Source organism: Electrona antarctica (assembly GCF_951216825.1).
Source record: "Electrona antarctica genome assembly, chromosome: 9".
In the NCBI taxonomy this organism is placed as follows: Eukaryota; Metazoa; Chordata; class Actinopteri; order Myctophiformes; family Myctophidae; genus Electrona; species Electrona antarctica.
The window spans coordinates 16,262,051-16,271,463 of NC_136790.1; positions in this window are offsets into that span (position 1 = coordinate 16,262,051).

The window sequence follows — 9,413 nt, forward strand, 5'->3', positions numbered from 1 at the left end:
GGGGGGTACTACCTGTCAGTGGGGAGTGTTGGCTGATGAATGAATATCAACATCCTAATACATCCTAATACTGGGGGTCAAATTATGACAGGCAATTCCTCCTGTCAAAAAACACTTCCCACTGACAGGTAGTTAGAACAGTTCTCCAGATACAGTACGTGAACTACACATAGAGATTCCATGTATTTATTGTAAGAAGATATGTATGTAAATTACAAATAGGCTACTCAAGAAAAGTACAGAAAATGTACTTAAAAATATTTTTAATTTAGTACAGTATTCAAGTAGGCTAAATTTACTTTGTTACTGTCCACCACTGTTGACTGACATTTTTGTGTATTAATGTGCATCTTCCAGTGACACCTCCTTGAGCATGACTCAGAGTCGAAGGAACAGCCAGATTACCGGTATCATCATCTGTCTCTAATAAAACAAGACAATGATTGAGGCATTTTCTGGACATGATAGACAAGCTAAAAAGTTAAATATTAGAAACTGGACGTTTTTGCCTTTATCAATGATTGGTTGCATGATTGCATCAATGCCATAAAGATTGTCTCACTGCCATGGTTTTTTTACCTGTTCCAAAAAGTCTAAAAAAAAAACTAAAAAACAACAACTGCAGATTCAATTGTTACTTCATTTATATGGGCGGATAAAACACCTTGCATTTCCACAACTCACTTACAGAAGGATGTAAGTGAAGGGGGCCTTAAGTCCTTGGCCTCCCATGGCAATAACATTACTATTGGGCTGCAACTGCAAGGGCCTTGACCTTTTGGCAGTGGGGCTTTCCTGGTGATGACTGGTCCTCTGACGCCCCCCTCTGGTTAAAGATTGAATCCATGGCAGTCTCAGAAACCTCACTCCCATCTCTGCTTCTTCTCTCCAGAGCACGTGCATAATTGTCTCCACCAGGCCGAAGGCATGGGGAGAGAGTATGTTTTGCACTCCGTCCGTGTGTGTGCGTCCGTCCGTCCTTCCTTCCTTCCTTCCGTCCGTCTGTTACCAGCTAATCTCCGGCACTGTTGGCCCGATCCATGCCAAACTTTGCACACACACTCCCTGGACATACATCACACAATTCGGTATACACTATCTCCATAGTCATGTGATCAACACGGATCTGCACCATTTCCTATCTTCCTTCCTGATTGGCTAAGATTCGCTTCCAAAGCTCACATGATTGGTCCGTTTCGAACAAAATGCCACAAATCACAAACACAGTGTGCAATTTCCGTGAAATTATACACGCACATTTCCACTAGGCTGAGGACGACATGACACAATTTATTTTCCAAACCAGCCGCATGGTGGCGCTATAATAGGGCAATTCCTGTTTTACCTAGAACTGCATCGTTCTGTGTACAACTTTGTATGCGCACTCCCTAGAGGCATGGAAAAACATTTTCCCTGCATCCCTCCACATCTGCCGGTTATAGAGGCCGATTTCTGCAAAACACATTGTTTACAGATTTCATCCAAATCTCATGCAAATCGGTATACATGATCTCTGTAGTCATATGATTGATTCTACACTGATTGGCTAAGATTGCCTTCCAAAGTCTTCAGGAGTGGCCCGTTTTGTACAAAATGCTGCACATCTCCTGCTCATCCAGAATTCTATCCTCAGAGATGCTATGAGTGATCTGACTCTGCATTTCCTCAACACAATGAAGAAAATTGTTGCAAAAAACAAACAAACATGTTTATATCACTCCTAAACATTTTGCCAAACATCACACACACTCCTATCCTCCTGGTGGAGACCTGTGCCCAGAAGGGCTTATTCTGCATTTGAGCCACGGACCACCATTTGATGACATTTAGCCCCTCAGACCCATTTGAGCCACGGACCACCATTTGATGACATTTAGCCCCTCAGACCCATTTGAGCCACGGACCACCATTTTATGGCATTTAGCCTCTCGGATGCATTTGAGCCACGGACCACCATTTGATGGCATTTAGCCTCTCAGACCCATTTGAGCTACGGACCACCATTTTATGACATTTAGCCCCTCAGACCCAAAACTTTTAATATTTTGTTGTCGGATAATATTTGGTCCACAAAATAACAATTCTTTTACATTCTCTAATTTGTGTAGACTTCTTGTAAATTAAATAATGCAGATGTTTAACACTAATGGAACACTTGGAACACAGCATAAAATGAAACCAAATGGACCCATTTGGTTTCATTTTACGCTCTAAAGAGTTAAAGATCTATAAGGGTCCATAATTTGGTCACCAACTCTCCGTCATTTAGCTGGGGACCACCTGGAACCCAGTCCCCCCAGGGCGGACAGTCTAACCACAAGGCCACTGAGCTGGTATTGATTATTGTGTTCTCTCCTATCTATATATTCTAGTTTCTCAATATCAAAATGTGTACTACGTAATTTACACACAAAGCTTCACAGTCAGTCAGCCCCAGAAATGAATCCCTGACAAACAACACAATTGAAAGTAAAGGTGTGTCTAGCATGTATGAGTTTATGTGCTAAGCTACTCTTTGATCTGTTGATTCTGCAGTTAGACAGTAGATAACATGGTTTTATCTGATAACTATCTCAGACAGGTCTATGTACAGTATGGCGCAATGTTTAAGATTTATGGGTTGATTACTTGTGTCACACACACTTACAATACAGCAGTGAACAGTGTGACCACTCTAAAAATCCTTTGACCTTTGAGGTCTGCTGGCCAGCTGCTTTTGACTGACCCCCATCCAATTTAAGATCTAGAGGTGATCGTGCCTTCGCTGTTGCAGCACCCATTCTCTGGAATAGCCTCTTTTTATATCAAAAGTACATTGAACTATTTAAGTCTCTTCTTAAGACTCATCTTTTTTCTATGGCTTTTGATCATTAATGATTTTTTTTAACTGTTTAATTTCTTGTTGGTGTGTGGGTGCACATTCATAATTGTTTTGATGTTTTGATTTAATATGCATAACTGTTTCTAGATATTATTGTGTAAAGCACTTTGGTCAATCTCGATGGTTTTAAATGTACAATATAAATAAAGCTTGATTTGATTTGATTTGATTTGATTTGATTTGATTTGATTTGATTTGATTTGATTTGATTTGATTTGATTTGATTTGATTTGATTTGATAAAAAATACATTTATGGTGGCACAGTCGGTAGTGCTGTCGCCTCACAGCTAGAAGGTCCTGGGTTCAATTCCCGCTGGTGACGCTGTGGGCGCTGGGGGCGTGTTCTCTCCTCCTCGTCATCAGTGCCCATACCCGAGGCGGGGTTGGCGAAAGGGCCTTTATGTGTGGAGTTTGCATGTTCTCCCCGTGTCCCCTAGGGTCCCCTCACAAAAACATGCAGTAATCCTGGTCTCTAAACTACCTCCCCCTGCCCAGCCTGATGGAGGGGAAAGGAACTGGTCGGAATAACGTGTTCCTTCCATGCGCTACGTCCAGTCGGGGAAACTCTCCCCTGTCAGGTGAAAAGAAGCAGCTTGGACTCCTCATGCATAGAAGGAAGCATGACGTCAGTCCCCCCCCCACCCTCCGTTGCCCCCCACCCACAAAATTGTGGGATAGAAATTAAACGAAAAAAATAAATACAAATACATTCATGAGTTTGTTTTATGTCGAGCTACTATTTGCACACTGCTGATTGTGCAATAAGACAGTAGATACAATGATTTTATATGATAATGGTCTCGTACAGGTCAATGTATCACTATGGACATGTACAGGCCTTAAACACAGAACTCTACACACTATTTGGGTCAGGAAGGCTAAGGACCTTACTTTCGTCTGTGCCTTTTTACTGCCGTACCTCCTTATCCCTAAACTTCTTTGCCTTTTTTTTTCCACATTTGCCATAACTTAAGCTAATTATTAGTAGGTTTCAGGACAACAAAGGTTCTAAGTTAATTTCCTTTGTAGATTGTAGGCATCACAGTGGACAAATATATAAGGCGATGAACTTACAGAAGGTCCAAGGCAGCTCTGTTCAGTTCAAGTAGAAAATGTTATTTTTTAAAACAATGTTTAAAAAACGCAGGTGAGCCTTCATCAGGGTCACACATTATTAAATAGTATAATCACCACTTCACCATCAGAACAGAATGCTTAATGAATACACATTACGGGCGGCTGTGGCTCAGGAGGTAGAGCAGGTCGCCCAATGATCCATGGATCGGCGGTTCGAATCCTGGCTCCTCCTGTCTACATGTCGAAGTGTCCATGGGCAAGACACTGAACCCCAATTTGCTCCCGATGTGCTGGTTGGTACCTTGCATGGCTTCCGCCGCAATCGGTGTATGAATGTGTGTGTGAATGGGTGAATGTAATGCACAATCTATGTAAAGTGCCTTGGATAAAGGCGCTATATAAATGCACCATTTACCATTAATGAATACACATTACATGACACAATAGGAAATAGGAAAATATCTGGTTGAAATATAGAGCCCAAATGGGAAAAATAGATAAATGGCAAAAAAGGAACCACATGTAGCCTACATACTGTAAGAGGAAATAGCATCAATAAAAGGACAACACGTTTTAGATTATTTGTGATGCTATGCATTATGCAATTCTGCAACGCCAGGAAAATCACAGCTTGTAAGGTTAAGTTAGAGAAAGTCTCAATTTTCTATTTTAGAAACAGACTCAGGGCTAATATATTAGCCCTGAGTCTGTTTCTAAAAGCATTAGTTTTGCACGAAAAACACTTGGGCTAAATTCGGCCATAGCCACTTACCCAAATGTGCCCAAATGTGCTGACCTCATCACATTTGTGATGACGGCTATGGCCATTTTTAGGCAAAGGAGTATTTTTGTGCAAAACTAATGCTTGCAATGGATTCAGCATCATGAAAACCCCCTAGTTTGACATGTCACATGCTACTTAAAGTATAATGAAATTTGGAATTATTTGCCTTATATTGGTTGATAATGGTACCCCAACTTTCAGCAGCTGTCACAAAGTTTCCCAAGGAAGTTGGTTTGGAACAATTTTTTCTGTGATAGTAGACAGTAAGACACCTTTATGAACACATCTGTGAAGAAAGCTAGTGGTAAGCATTTTTCCCCCCAGATTTGCCATAACTAATTTTCCCTTATTATTAGCAGGCAACAGTGCAGCACTATCTCTCTCTCTCTGTTTCTGACACAACAGCGCCACTTTTGCCCATACTGCTACTCATAGTCACACACATAGGTTAACACATGTGCTCAGACAGACCTGTGGAACATCAAAGTGCAGTGTGTGTGTGTATGTGTACTGTGTACTGTGTAAACTGAGCCTGTGATGGATTGGATTTTCTCTTCAGGCCTGCTACGCAGTACCAAACACCAACAGTGGGAGGCAGCAATACGCGGACGGTCGTCTACAGTCTGCCGGAAGGTCAAAAGAAGAAGAGCATTTTGTGGCGGAAGTGTGTGCGCCGCTGGAATCGTCCGGCGACGTCTTGACGGAACAGTGGACTTGTTGCCAACTTGCCACGTCGGATGAACAGGCGCACTATTTATTTGACTCAAACATTTTTATATCACTCCTAAACATTTTGCCAAACATCACACACACTCCTATCCTCCTGGTGGAGACCTGTGCCCAGAAGGGCTTATTCTGCATTTGAGCCACGGACCACCATTTGATGACATTTAGCCCCTCAGACCCATTTGAGCCACGGACCACCATTTGATGACATTTAGCCCCTCAGACCCATTTGAGCCACGGACCACCATTTTATGGCATTTAGCCTCTCGGATGCATTTGAGCCACGGACCACCATTTGATGGCATTTAGCCATAAAAAATACATTTATGGTGGCACAGTCGGTAGTGCTGTCGCCTCACAGCTAGAAGGTCCTGGGTTCAATTCCCGCTGGTGACGCTGTGGGCGCTGGGGGCGTGTTCTCTCCTCCTCGTCATCAGTGCCCATACCCGAGGCGGGGTTGGCGAAAGGGCCTTTATGTGTGGAGTTTGCATGTTCTCCCCGTGTCCCCTAGGGTCCCCTCACAAAAACATGCAGTAATCCTGGTCTCTAAACTACCTCCCCCTGCCCAGCCTGATGGAGGGGAAAGGAACTGGTCGGAATAACGTGTTCCTTCCATGCGCTACGTCCAGTCGGGGAAACTCTCCCCTGTCAGGTGAAAAGAAGCAGCTTGGACTCCTCATGCATAGAAGGAAGCATGACGTCAGTCCCCCCCCCACCCTCCGTTGCCCCCCACCCACAAAATTGTGGGATAGAAATTAAACGAAAAAAATAAATACAAATACATTCATGAGTTTGTTTTATGTCGAGCTACTATTTGCACACTGCTGATTGTGCAATAAGACAGTAGATACAATGATTTTATATGATAATGGTCTCGTACAGGTCAATGTATCACTATGGACATGTACAGGCCTTAAACACAGAACTCTACACACTATTTGGGTCAGGAAGGCTAAGGACCTTACTTTCGTCTGTGCCTTTTTACTGCCGTACCTCCTTATCCCTAAACTTCTTTGCCTTTTTTTTTCCACATTTGCCATAACTTAAGCTAATTATTAGTAGGTTTCAGGACAACAAAGGTTCTAAGTTAATTTCCTTTGTAGATTGTAGGCATCACAGTGGACAAATATATAAGGCGATGAACTTACAGAAGGTCCAAGGCAGCTCTGTTCAGTTCAAGTAGAAAATGTTATTTTTTAAAACAATGTTTAAAAAACGCAGGTGAGCCTTCATCAGGGTCACACATTATTAAATAGTATAATCACCACTTCACCATCAGAACAGAATGCTTAATGAATACACATTACGGGCGGCTGTGGCTCAGGAGGTAGAGCAGGTCGCCCAATGATCCATGGATCGGCGGTTCGAATCCTGGCTCCTCCTGTCTACATGTCGAAGTGTCCATGGGCAAGACACTGAACCCCAATTTGCTCCCGATGTGCTGGTTGGTACCTTGCATGGCTTCCGCCGCAATCGGTGTATATGAATGTGTGTGTGAATGGGTGAATGTAATGCACAATCTATGTAAAGTGCCTTGGATAAAGGCGCTATATAAATGCACCATTTACCATTAATGAATACACATTACATGACACAATAGGAAATAGGAAAATATCTGGTTGAAATATAGAGCCCAAATGGGAAAAATAGATAAATGGCAAAAAAGGAACCACATGTAGCCTACATACTGTAAGAGGAAATAGCATCAATAAAAGGACAACACGTTTTAGATTATTTGTGATGCTATGCATTATGCAATTCTGCAACGCCAGGAAAATCACAGCTTGTAAGGTTAAGTTAGAGAAAGTCTCAATTTTCTATTTTAGAAACAGACTCAGGGCTAATATATTAGCCCTGAGTCTGTTTCTAAAAGCATTAGTTTTGCACGAAAAACACTTGGGCTAAATTCGGCCATAGCCACTTACCCAAATGTGCCCAAATGTGCTGACCTCATCACATTTGTGATGACGGCTATGGCCATTTTTAGGCAAAGGAGTATTTTTGTGCAAAACTAATGCTTGCAATGGATTCAGCATCATGAAAACCCCCTAGTTTGACATGTCACATGCTACTTAAAGTATAATGAAATTTGGAATTATTTGCCTTATATTGGTTGATAATGGTACCCCAACTTTCAGCAGCTGTCACAAAGTTTCCCAAGGAAGTTGGTTTGGAACAATTTTTTCTGTGATAGTAGACAGTAAGACACCTTTATGAACACATCTGTGAAGAAAGCTAGTGGTAAGCATTTTTCCCCCCAGATTTGCCATAACTAATTTTCCCTTATTATTAGCAGGCAACAGTGCAGCACTATCTCTCTCTCTCTGTTTCTGACACAACAGCGCCACTTTTGCCCATACTGCTACTCATAGTCACACACATAGGTTAACACATGTCACATAGGTGACATGTGCTCAGACAGACCTGTGGAACATCAAAGTGCAGTGTGTGTGTGTATGTGTACTGTGTACTGTGTAAACTGAGCCTGTGATGGATTGGATTTTCTCTTCAGGCCTGCTACGCAGTACCAAACACCAACAGTGGGAGGCAGCAATACGCGGACGGTCGTCTACAGTCTGCCGGAAGGTCAAAAGAAGAAGAGCATTTTGTGGCGGAAGTGTGTGCGCCGCTGGAATCGTCCGGCGACGTCTTGACGGAACAGTGGACTTGTTGCCAACTTGCCACGTCGGATGAACAGGCGCACTATTTATTTGACTCAAACATGTTTATATCACTCCTAAACATTTTGCCAAACATCACACACACTCCTATCCTCCTGGTGGAGACCTGTGCCCAGAAGGGCTTATTCTGCATTTGAGCCACGGACCACCATTTGATGACAGCGGTGGCAGCGGTGGCCGAACGGATAGCGGCGCGGTCTAGATACCGGAAGGTTGGCAGTTCGAATCAGCCGTCCGACACGTTAAAATTACCACCGCTGAAATGCCCTTGAACAAGGCATCAACCACTACGATGAAATGTGTTCTATGAGCAGGGCCTGGCTGGAAACAAGTTCTTGAGCTTAGCCCAGATACCCTGGGTAAATATAGATTTCATTTCATTTCATTTCATTTCATTTCATTTCATTTCATTTCATTTCACATTTAGCCCCTCAGACCCATTTGAGCCACGGACCACCATTTGATGACATTTAGCCCCTCAGACCCATTTGAGCCACGGACCACCATTTTATGGCATTTAGCCTCTCGGATGCATTTGAGCCACGGACCACCATTTGATGGCATTTAGCCATAAAAAATACATTTATGGTGGCACAGTCGGTAGTGCTGTCGCCTCACAGCTAGAAGGTCCTGGGTTCAATTCCCGCTGGTGACGCTGTGGGCGCTGGGGGCGTGTTCTCTCCTCCTCGTCATCAGTGCCCATACCCGAGGCGGGGTTGGCGAAAGGGCCTTTATGTGTGGAGTTTGCATGTTCTCCCCGTGTCCCCTAGGGTCCCCTCACAAAAACATGCAGTAATCCTGGTCTCTAAACTACCTCCCCCTGCCCAGCCTGATGGAGGGGAAAGGAACTGGTCGGAATAACGTGTTCCTTCCATGCGCTACGTCCAGTCGGGGAAACTCTCCCCTGTCAGGTGAAAAGAAGCAGCTTGGACTCCTCATGCATAGAAGGAAGCATGACGTCAGTCCCCCCCCCCACCCTCCGTTGCCCCCCACCCACAAAATTGTGGGATAGAAATTAAACGAAAAAAATAAATACAAATACATTCATGAGTTTGTTTTATGTCGAGCTACTATTTGCACACTGCTGATTGTGCAATAAGACAGTAGATACAATGATTTTATATGATAATGGTCTCGTACAGGTCAATGTATCACTATGGACATGTACAGGCCTTAAACACAGAACTCTACACACTATTTGGGTCAGGAAGGCTAAGGACCTTACTTTCGTCTGTGCCTTTTTACTGCCGTACCTCCTTATCC